At 40.9% G+C, this 12,025-nt stretch overlaps 1 protein-coding gene across 1 annotated transcript in view; it reads right to left on the reverse strand.

Annotated features, from left to right (window-relative positions):
- Window positions 1-1,804, reverse strand: part of LOC101863719 (sodium-dependent phosphate transport protein 2B) — a gene marked incomplete in the record, with an annotated part of 43,050 nt that extends 41,246 nt beyond the window's left edge. Inside the window, 2 exon segments of the mRNA XM_013090089.2 lie at window positions 913-1,128; window positions 1,490-1,804.
- Between the last annotated feature and the right edge of the window lie 10,221 nt (window positions 1,805-12,025).

Below are 12,025 nucleotides of genomic sequence, written 5' to 3' on the forward strand. Positions count from 1 at the left end.
CTTTTTCTGAAATACTGCTGTATTGGCTGGGACTGGGGTTAGGGAGTGCACAAAAATGGCTGGGGCTGGAAGGGTTAAAGTTTAAAGTTTCTTGTCAGTGTGTTTTAAGTGTATGGTTTGTGTGTGTGTGTGTGTGTGTGTGTGTGTGTGTGTGTGTGCGCGCGCGAGCGCGTGTGTATATGTCTGTGTTGGTGCGCGTGTTTGCATGTGTATAATAACATGTGTAAGTGTGTGACTGTGTGCTGGCGAGTGCGTTTTGAGTGTAATTTGTTTGTGTTGTATGTGTTTGAGAAATGGAGAGAGACAGAGAGACTCACGCACTCACACACACACACACACACACATACACACACACACACACACACACAAACACACACACACACACACACACACACACACGGAGAGAAAGAGAAATAGATAGATAGATAGATAGATAGATAGAGAGAGAGAGAGAGAGAGAGAGAGAGAGAGAGAGAGAGAGAGAAAGAGAGAGACTGGAAGAAAGAGATAACTAAGGGCGTGGGTGATTTGCAAAGTTGAAAAAACAACAACAGAGAAAGGTAGACACAAAGAGCTCCACCAGCAAACATATTTATTCATTTATTATGTCTAGGTAGCACTTGGAGATTCCAAAGGCAGCATCACCACTCCCCCTAAAAAGCTACCCATCCCCCGTAAAAAAAAAAGAAAAAGGGCACAAAAAAAGGAAAAACAACACAAACAAAAAAGATCCACCCCACCCCCCCCACCCCCGAAAAAAGAAGAAATTTACAGCTTCTGAATCAGACTTTGGAATTGCGAATAGGTTCTCTTGCTCTTTTTTAAAAGTTGACAGTTTTTTTAATGGGCTAAACCATAATACTTGACGTGGTCTATCTTAATATAAGCCCGAATGTACTCACCATGTTTCTCTGGCGTTGTCAAGTAATCCACTTCTTTTATCCTGCCAACGATTCTCAGCGTCCACACACTGTGGTCATAAGTGAAAACTTCTCTACAATAGCAGGTGCAGATCTCCACGTGAGAAGCCAGAAGCTTCACACCAGTGCTTAAGGGCTGTGAGAGGATATTTTGTTGATGCAGCAGCTTGGAGAATCACTTGAGGGGTGATGTCAAATATCTTCTAACCTGAAGATAATATACTTTCTTGTTAGTGTTAAAAAACACAAACAGTCCTGCTGGAAATATGTAAAAAGCCGACACATTTTGTTTTTGAGGTACCGAACGTCAGACCGCATCAAAAGCTAAATCATGACGTTTCCAAATCGACAGACATTCGTTCTATCACAGTCCGAAAACATAAATTTTCTGAACATCTCACTCATCAGCATTTAAGGTAATAATTCCAAGAGCACAAACAAAGTTCACGCAGTTCACTCTGAATAGTAAAACCCACTGTGGTTCTCTATACTTTTACGAACAAACAAAAGATTCTGCACAATAGTCGTATCAAAATTTGTCGCACGTGGTAAACAGCACACCTACTCACCGAGTCGCTCACAACGTGTGTGCATGCAGCGTGCACGGAATCCGAAAACGCTTGTCAGAAAATGCCTGTACTTACTCCCCTCTCACGCGCATAACATGACCTACATTCTATTCATAACTATTGCGTTAAAGGAAACAAACTTTGCACCGCGTGCGGAAACCCGCACGGAAAAACCTCTCAATGTACTCGATTCATTGCACGGAATCTTAACAAGCCTCTGGCAACTGGCAAAGCTTTCTTTTCTCTGCGCAACGTCCAACTCGAATTTGCAACAGATATGCTTGGAAGAGGGTGCTCTCATTTAGGCAGTCTCATTCATCTCTGTCCCCCCCCCCCCGTCCTACCTACCCTTCTCCCCTCACTCCAAGTCCATTCCCGAGGGCCGAGGATTCCCCTCTCTCGTCTACTCCACTCACGTTCGCGCATTGTTGCGGTGTGGCCTGGTTGTAACCGACCCGCGCGCGCCAAACTGATCATGAGTGTCCTCTGCCTACCCCATGAGTGACACCACAGCTCGATCCTTCTACAATCAAGGCTTATACTGTTACGTAACGGCATTGGTGACCTTCACAGGTGCAGAGCCAGAGCACTCCATCTGATGTCAGCGTTTGCTAGAAAAGGCTTTTTAGCACTGCTACCTTTCTGTTGCTGCTGAGAAGGGTGTTATAGTGACAGATTTACGTCACCTGCAAAACTATGAGGTCATAATAGATCTATTATAAAAGCCCAAGATTAGATTGAGGTGTTACTAGAGAGTGAAAAAGGAAGAGGAGAGATATAGACAAAAGATGTTTGATAAGACAGGTGGAGCCAATCTCACCGGAGCGCACACCAACCACCCACTATGAAGGATGTGAGCAACAGAGACAGAAAGATATTTCAAAGATATTATATATTATGTGAGGCACCGTGGTGGAATCAGGCTCTCGCCAAAATAATCAAAGTGAAGAAACTTGCATTTTTCCGCAGGTTTGTGAATTTTTATAAATTGTTTTTTTTTTTTGGCTTAACACCGTTCATGCCCATTATAGAACAAATTTTTGTGTGGATTTTTCTTAAAAGCGTGGATTAAAGGCACAAAAATATACATTTTTAGTTACCACGGACTATTAAGCTAAGGAAATAACTAATCTTTGGCGGCCATTTTCTCACTAATTTTACCTCTAAAAACAGGTGACCCCCACCTCCTTCAATTGCAAATATCTCGACTTGTATTCAAGATAAGTGGATATTTTTTTTTCATCCAAATAAAGACAAGTGAACAAGCTTTAAGTTGATACCAATAACTCTACATGCCAATTTTAGGGCAGGTAAAGTTATTGGTATCATCTTAAAGTGTGTTTACTTGTGTTTATTTGGAAGCAAAAGTATCCATTTATCTTGAATACAAGATGGAATGAATGCTGCTGAATGGTGTGGATTAGAATAAAATGCCCGTATTTCAACTTAAAAAACCCAACAAAAAACAATTTGGCGTTCAAGTCATTTCGTGAGAGTCCCCCTATTATGAGTAGGTAAACTTAGCAAAGCTAGTTGCGCATTTGGTTATACCGTAAACTGTTAAATAGAGTTTGGGACGTCTCCAGTCTCTAGTGTGCTGAGAGTCCAAACTCAGTCTGTATAGTGCTGTTGTATAACCAACCCTTGAATATGGGGAGTCCAGTCCCGGACAGTGTACAAAACAGGTACCAACTAGCTCAACGGGTTTCATCTCTCCTGTCTGAGAAGAATACTGGGGATTCACTGCACTGGTGCAATACACTTGCGAACCTACAAACTTCGAATAGCATCTCAACATTACATTTGCGACCTTAAAAACTTCAATAGTCACCAAACTTTATATTTGCGAACCTATCCGATATCGGGATAAATATCGGATTTTGCTCAAATATGCTGGCACTGCTCGATTACAAATATACCCCCTCCCCCCGGTCACGCAAACCCCCAAACAGTCCAAACATTCCTAAGGGAGCCCTATACCAGTACGACACAATCATTCTCTAGAGGGCGAAGAAAACCTAATTTAGACGGGCGGTGCAGTTGGTACAAATGTCAAACTTACGGCTCCAGAAAGTTATCTTCTAGTCAGTATTAAAATTTGTATACAGGAGGAAGAGCATTGGTACGAAAAAGGGTATAAAGACACTCTGAAGACCAGAAATTTTTTTCCCCATTGATGTGTGAGTGGGAATCTCTATCTTGACCGATCACTGAGGCGTAAAGCTGTGCAAAGTGGCAGCAAGCCTTTAGAGAAAAATATTATTTAGGACAACAGGGAAAGCCATAACAAAAGAAGAAAGAAAATCAAGACAGTTAAATCTTGACATTCACACTGGCCCAACCAGAAGACCGCCATTGCTTTGTTTGGGGAAATTCTTCTTAAAAAAGGTATAGCACTTGGCATGGCGTTTTTATAGGTCACATGCGAATTCATAAGGAGGTTTAACCATCTAACCACATGTTTAGGCAGACCAGCACACCGCTTTTGGAGAGGTCATTATTGCAAGTTACAAGTGCTTGCTATTACATTTTATTTCTTTTAATATTTTCTCCCTTTGCCATGCTAGCTACCAAAAGTCTATAGCTTCTCTCCCTCCTTGGATATATTATTAGGCCAGATGAATTCCTTATTATAACTACCTGTTTTCTTTACGGATTTGATTTTCGTGTAGAATGTGCCTGTTATCAAAAGGAGAGGTACAGGTGGCGGCAGTAACCTACTAAAAGAAGACCCAGCTTGTACGAATCTATGGAGGTTGTAAGCGCGAAAGAGAAGTTTGCGGGAAGATTGCAATATTGTGCAGTGCATTTTTGAAAAGGAACCGATAATACGCGTGATTAGTGGGGAATATTACGTCATGCTATAATGTCTATTTGTGAGGCAGCGTGGTGGAATCAGGATCTCGTCAATTTTTGGGCATGTAGAGTTATTGGTATCATCTTAAAGCTTATTCACTTGTCTTAATTTGGAAGAAAAAAATATACTTTTATCTTGAATACAAGTCGAGATATTTATGAATGAAGGAGGTTGGCTTCACCTGTTTTCAGAGGTAAAATTAGTGTGAAAATGGCCCCCAAAGATTAGTTATTTCCTTAGCTTAAGAGTCCGTGGAAAACTGAAAATTTACATTTTTGTGCCTTTAATCAACGCTTTTCAGAAAACTCCACACAGAAATGAATTCTTTTGAGGGGCATGAAAGGTGTTGAGCCAAAACACAACAATTTGATAAAAATTCACAAATCTGCGGAAAAATGCAACTTTCTTCACTTTGATTATTTTGACGAGAGCCTGATTCCACCACGCTGCCTCACATTTATGTATGCGTGTTATAAATTGTTTGTTTGTACAATTGTGAGTATTTCCTTGTGGAGAAAAGCATATCCTCTATAATAATAGGTTTTCACCGATTGCCTAAATAAACAGATAATATTATATGAAAAGTTGAATTAAGCCAGATTCTGATGTTCATCTCGATTTAGTGATGCGGACTACGCACATGATACGAATCGTAAACTGTTGATCAGGAGCTCTTTGTATAGTTATTGACAGAGTAAGACGGAAACCCTAAAACATGCAAAGTCAACATGGCGCCTTGACTCAGAATAGACATCGATGTAGGCCTAACTTGGAAGCAAGGCCAGCTACAGAGCGTAAAGCTTGGGATCCACAGTTTCAAAATATCATGTTCCATGGCGAGGAACGAGCTCGCGAGACTATGCGTCCGCCGTCTTACCCCTGATGGCATGTAATACGACACTTCTCTCTCTCTCTCTCTCTCTCTCTCTCTCTCTCTCTCTCTCTCTCTCTGTCTCTCTCTCTGTCTCTCTCTCTCTTTCTCTCTTTCTCGCACACACACACACACACACACACACACACACACACACACACACACACACACACACACACACACACACAGAGAGCATACACACACACAGAAAACAGTATTAAATCGCCCGTAAAAACAAGCAGATATATTGCAAAATAAGGAAGAATGAAGGACAGAAACCAGAGGTGATACTTCAGAAAAAATGTCAAGCAAGGACTCAGATGAATGCTGATACTTTAACATATTAATTTATTTTAGGTGCCAGTCCATATGACTGATTGCCACGGCGACCACAGGACCACCCTGGCAACTGTTCCACTTGATGGTCAACTATAATATAGTCTTCTATAATCCATAAATCTGATCTTAATCCAAACAATAACCTGTGGTCAGGTTAAGGTTAAGGATAGGTAGCAAACTCGTTGACCACCAAGTGGAACACATTTTGTTGTAGGGGGTAACCATTAGCGCGATCGCGTCAGGTCGGGTCAGGTCGTTTTCTGGAGGTTTCAGGGCACACTATAACCCCGACGCGATTGTCCCCGACGACCCAGAAGTTAGAGTTGAGAAATTTTTAAACTAAACGGCTTCCAAGGCTCCTTTCCACGTACTCTGTTGCAGGGCTGCGGCAGCCTGGAATCCCATAAACATGGGTTATATAGATAACTTTCTATTATGAAAAAGATCGTTCATAACAAGATACATGTAGTTCACTCGGGCAAAAAGTGTCCGAGGAAGTCCGCGCATTGTTTCAGAAGACTCTGCAGTCTTTGTTTTGAAGCTCTCTTTCGTTTCTCCAGAAGAAGAATAGAAATAGCAAAGTTTGTTGGTTTCGCTTTCATTGTTTTTCACTCAAGTAGGGTAACTCTGTTCGCAAAGTCCGCACCTTTTCGACGCCAAAGGATTTTGAGTGTCAACATGGGCATGTGACTCAACTTTGTTGAGATTGGCTGCAAACCTAGTAGGCCTGAAAACGCGTTTGTTTTGAAGGTCACCGACCGAATCGATCGGTTTGCGCCTCGATTGCCGCTTTGCGCCCTCAATTTGGCTAGCCCCGACTATCAAATCGACCTGACCCGACCCGACCCAACCCGATCGCGCTAGTGGGCACCCCCTATTGGATTGGTCTTGTGACATTGCGGTTGACCTTCATGTGGACTGGAACCTTGTTTTATTTGATCCGAAGGTCATCAACTGACTGTTAGACACTTCAGAAATCAAGCCTATGTAGAAGATGTAGAACCAAGAAAGGAAAGAACTACCATAAATGAGGAAGTCAAGTTTTTGAAAAAAATGAGTTAGCGCCCTGAGCCCCTTCAGATGTCAGGTAAGCATGTCCCACGAATAGCTCTACCTGCAAAACCTGCTAAATAATTTAGTATTTTGTAACGAAAAAGGTATAAGTCCATCAAAACCTGCTAAGTCTTGCATGGAAACTACCAAAACCTGCTAAATCTTATTATTGAATTGGGTGGCGCGATACATTTCTTTCAGCCAATCACGCGTGGGCTTTTTTCTGCTATTTCTTCTTAGTCCAAAATGGCCGACCTCGACTCGAACTATGCTGTTATCGCCGAAAAATGCAAATGGATCACCATGAAAAGACTCAAAAAGAATGTTTTAAAAAGATAATTTCTTTATAATATTCTGGGTTAAAAAATTTTTTGTGGTTGTTCATTATTACTTTTTTTTGCCCTTTCAATTAAATGGCCTGCCAGTGTCAAAGCCTACTATAATTATTTGGACAGCCAAATGGTGACATTTCAGATTCTTTTAATGAGTGAAGAAAGCCTTAAGATCAAACCACGTTATACTGTGATAAAGATATATCTATTTCATCTTAAGAGAAAAACCCGGTAAATTCACATTCTTTCTCTTTCTTCACAGACTGCTTTTCTAAAACATGTTTTTGTCTAACCTGTATGCTGTGTACAACGGATAATACATACTGGAGAGCTCCTGGGTCAATCCCCTTCACTAGGAATCCAACATGGCTTGTTAAAACACCATCAAAAGCTGCTAAATCATGGCTTCACTTTAAAAACCTGCTAAAGTCAATACTTTGTATTCCGTAATCACTGCCATTTAAGTTGTACAATCATAAACTACAGCATAAAAAGTGTCTACATAACCCATAATCTCAGTATTTAGCAAATTGGTAATATTGGTATATAATCCCTACGCTTCACAAAAAATGAAGTTTTTCTCCTCACTTAGCCAACTTGACTTGGCAGGTTTTACTAGTGACTAGTGACCTCCTTAAATGTACCTGCAGCAGAGACAGATGTACCTGAGTCGCCTAATGGAATTGACGTTGACCCCCTCCCACCCCTGTCAGTTATGGGACAGCGGATAATATTATTTCTAATCCTGGCTCATGTGTAATTTGAGAATCGAGGAAAGGAGCTAGAGGGGGGGGGGGGGGGGGGGGGGGGTTGTATTAGTGGTATGTTGGCTTGGCTCAGAGACAGTTATTGAGAGTGTCGAGTGCAAACTGGCAACAGTTGTTGGAAGCAATTTTTCGGGAGGAGCACAAAATATGTGTTATAATTATGAAGTGAAACAAAACCATCACTCACCTGGTTTTTGAATACATGATTGAGACAGACATAGTGTTAAGCCAGATATCTCTCAAAACCAAAAGAAGGGCCGATTAAAGTAAGCCCACGGGATAAAAAAGAAAAAGGGATATGTAGGACTTTTGCCGCTTTACACTAGACATCATTAACTTTGATAGGTGGATACGGAAGCGAAGGAAATGACAACATATCCTCTAAAAGGTCAAAGATAACATTTTAACTCATCACCCCCTCCACTCACACACAAATTACTTTGTCTCTCGTCTTTAGAGAGCTTTGCAGATTGCAGGGACGATAACAGTGAAGCGAGGTTGAAAAATGCGGGTATTAGATTTGGTAATAAACCGAAAGAAGTACGGTGTGAAAATTGTACTGATAATATTATGAATAACAGGAAAAATCTAAATGACAACGAATGAGATTTAAGAGGCTGTATGTGGTCAATCTTTCTGTACGGCTGTGGTTACTGGACAATATTTCTACAGATATAGACAGCAAACTAGAGGTAATAGAAACATGTTCTCTAAGGGGACTGATGAGAATTTCAATGAAGGAAAAAAGTCAAATGGAGTTTTGCCAAAAGAAGCCTGCTACAGAAGACAGAAGAGCCAGGAGTGAACCAAGAACAAGTTACTCAGAGAACATGAACAGATGAGGGACTGGGAAACACCGGGATGATTATGTTTTCGGAGATAACGGAGTAGGGAAAAGAGTGGCGGACAATGATTGATGATATCTGCTTCTGAATTAACACTTCATGACGTTGAGAAATTGGATGATACTTGTAAACGTAAATCATTCTCTCTAATGAAAAAAATACATACTAGATTCTAATGTATATTGAACCTGGAGTGTATGATCTAGTACTCCTGAGTAACATTCTTCAAAACTAACGGGACAAATTGTATGTCCTTCAAACTTAAGGGCATAGCGTTGAATTGATCTTTCATTCTAACTGCTTTACATTCATATCTTTGAATAGACGATGAAAGATTAATATTTACCGACTGGAAAACTGGCCTTCTTTCGAAATCGTACATAAAACAAACAAACAACAACAAAAAACAAAACTAAAATAAAACAATAGCAACAACCTAAAGTGAGAATTCGGTAATACAGGACCAGACCAAGATGATATCTATGAGCCCTTCGCCTCATGGATGATTGAGGGTTGCTAGTAGAAAGAAAAATGTCAACCTCTACAAAGATACTTCTTGTTTGAAAGGATCACATCAAGAGATATAGGACCTTAACAGAGATCGATTTTTACAATCTTTAAACAAATCGCAGAATGTGAGCGGAAGAAAGAAGCCAAGGGCAAAATTTACAATGAGAAATAAAGGTTTTATACCTGTAGCATCTGATAACAATCATAGTATACCTAGGAAGAATGCAAATGATCGAACTTGTCCTTGCACCCGATACAGCAGTCTTTTCCAAGACAATTTTCAGCCACTAACACCATCTTCACAAGGCCTTACAATGCAGCATAAGAACATAATCTAACTATCGACTGTTGCGACGGGGTTGTGTTTACTTTCTAAAAGTGCTCACACCTGGGCAGCTATTTAGACAAAGAATTCTTGGCTAAAAGTTTACCAAAAGACGTGTTAGTCTCAGCTTTCGTGTAACCATCTGTCCCGCAAATTTCACACCATCGTTCTCAGTAACAAAATAAGGGAAGGGTATAGTTAATAGTAGTTCAGGTTTCTCTAACTGAAGTAACACTTATGTTAGTCAACATTTATTTGGTATTTGAGTTAGTCTAGAATTGTTATGTAGTTTTCCCACTTACCTCTTTTTCCTTTTTTCACAAAACGAGAGTGAAAAAGGACACCCGTTTATATTTAACACACATATGATTCATCTATCACTCATCCTACAAAATCATCTAATTGTTATGGTAATAGTATAGTAATAATATTCTATAGTCATGTTGTGATTCACCTTCCGAGCTCTTTCAAACCAGTGGATTTACACTACCAGAGCAAACGGTATGGAAAAGTGAAAGAGTAAAAAAGGGGCAAAAGCAAGAAACATACATATAGAGTGGAACACATTGGGAGCCATTATTTTATTTTGAGGCGAGAGACAAGGTCAAAATGATCAACATACAGTGACGTCCTCTTTGCAGTGGTGTTCCGTCGTCAGGCACCGCGGGGATTGGCGAAGATGGTCCTCAATCTGTCCGATTGGCCTCGAGCTAAGCCGTTTTGTAGTATCCGTGGGGCCTCCCTCGCGAGAGAATCTACACCACGTCCTTGCTTAACCTTGGATCCTTTTACGCGCGGAGGAGGGAACGTGAAGGCAATCGAGTGAGAAGGAGAGAGGGAGAGAGTGATGGAAAGAGAGAGAGAGAGAGAGAGAGAGAGAGAGAGAGAGAGAGAGAGAGAGAGAGAGAGAGAGAGAGAGACAAAGTTGTACACACAAAGAGATAGATAGATCATAACTGTAAACAGCATGTCCTCCTCCAGTAAAGTGCAGCAAGTTCACGTCACATAGCTCTTTTGAGAGAGAGAAGACGAAGAGAGAGAGAGAGAGAGAGAGAGAGAGGGGGAGAGAGAGGGAGAGAAAGGATGGGGGGGGGGGGTTAGCCGGTCAGAAGAGGGTTTTTTTTCGGGGGGGGGGATGGTTGCAGGGGATGGAATTAAAAAACGAAAAATGAAAAGTAAAAGGTTCACCTTTACACACACAGGCCACACACACACACACACACACACACACACACACACACACACACACACACACACACACACACACACACACTCACACACACACATACACACACATACGCACACACAGACAGACTCACACACACATACACACACACACACATACACACACTCACTAATGCACGTAGATAGATGAGTAGATGATAATATATAGACATATAGACAGATAGATAGATAGACAGGTAGATAGATAGATAGATAGATAGACAGATAGATAGACGAAGAGACAGAGAAGCAGAAATAGAGAGTTAGTTAGCTAGCTGGTTAGAAAACTCGGTATGTGGGTCACGTCGTCATGCTCTTTTATTACATGACGTAGGAAATTATTGCAACAACAAAATAATGTCTCGGATTGCGTGTTGTCGTATTTTGATTTGGTTAAGGTTTTTTTGTTTTTTGTTTGAGGTCTAGGAGCCCTTCTCTGGTAAAGCCATAGACATGTATTAAAATATCCCAGACCGTGCATTCTTAGGAAACTCCGGTTCACCGAAGAACGCACCAACTGACTTAATTTGGAGCTAAATGACATGCAAGGGTGGAAGGAAAGATGCCACGTACACCCGACAACAGCAAGACTATTGTTTTGTCCTTACCCTGGGAGCCCAAAGTACGCAGGATTTGCAGCGAATGTTTTGTAGACAGCAAAGAGCGGCGGCCATGAGGGTGCTACACTAGGATATCGTAATTAAAGTCTATGGGTAACGCGATATATCGGTGGCACCTCTGCTTCAGGACACAGTTTTTGGCTTTATCCGAAAAGCGGCGAAGCGAGCAATTCGACCAAAAATAAAACAAAACAAATAAAGCCAAAACGTCCCCCCCCCTCACACACACACCAAACCAAAAAGCAAAAACAAGTTGCAAGCGAAATAAACCACAAACTAAAACAAAAACAAAATAAAGGGAAACACGTGTTTATGCACACTCTTCAACAACATACATTCACACTGAACACTGTTTCAGAAATGCAGTCGAACCTGTTCCGATGGGCACCTGTACAAGACAATCACCTGTACAAACGACCACTTCCTGTTTTTTTCTACGTTTTAATTGCACTGCCTAAGATATCCAACTGGCTAAGACAACCTCTTTTCTCCTGACAATGAGTGGCCACTTTTTCGGGCAATTTTAATTCCCTAGCTCCGTTTGATATCCATTTAAAAAAAAAAAAGGTGCCTATATTTCTTTACATCAACCGATCAGTCAGAGCCCAGCTATGCTACAAAAATGTCAAGTGGGTTTTTAAATCTTTATTTGGCTGCAAAAAAAAAGGCCTGACATTGGAGACTGAACAGATATTAAAGGAGTAGAGGTTCTTTAAAATCCCGAGCCCTTGAGTATCTACGGAGAAAAAGAAAAAAGGAAACAATTTTAAAGTTTTCCTTTTTCTGTTGTAGT

Source organism: Aplysia californica, unplaced genomic scaffold, assembly GCF_000002075.1.
Source record: "Aplysia californica isolate F4 #8 unplaced genomic scaffold, AplCal3.0 scaffold00027, whole genome shotgun sequence".
Lineage (NCBI taxonomy): Eukaryota > Metazoa > Mollusca > Gastropoda > Aplysiida > Aplysiidae > Aplysia > Aplysia californica.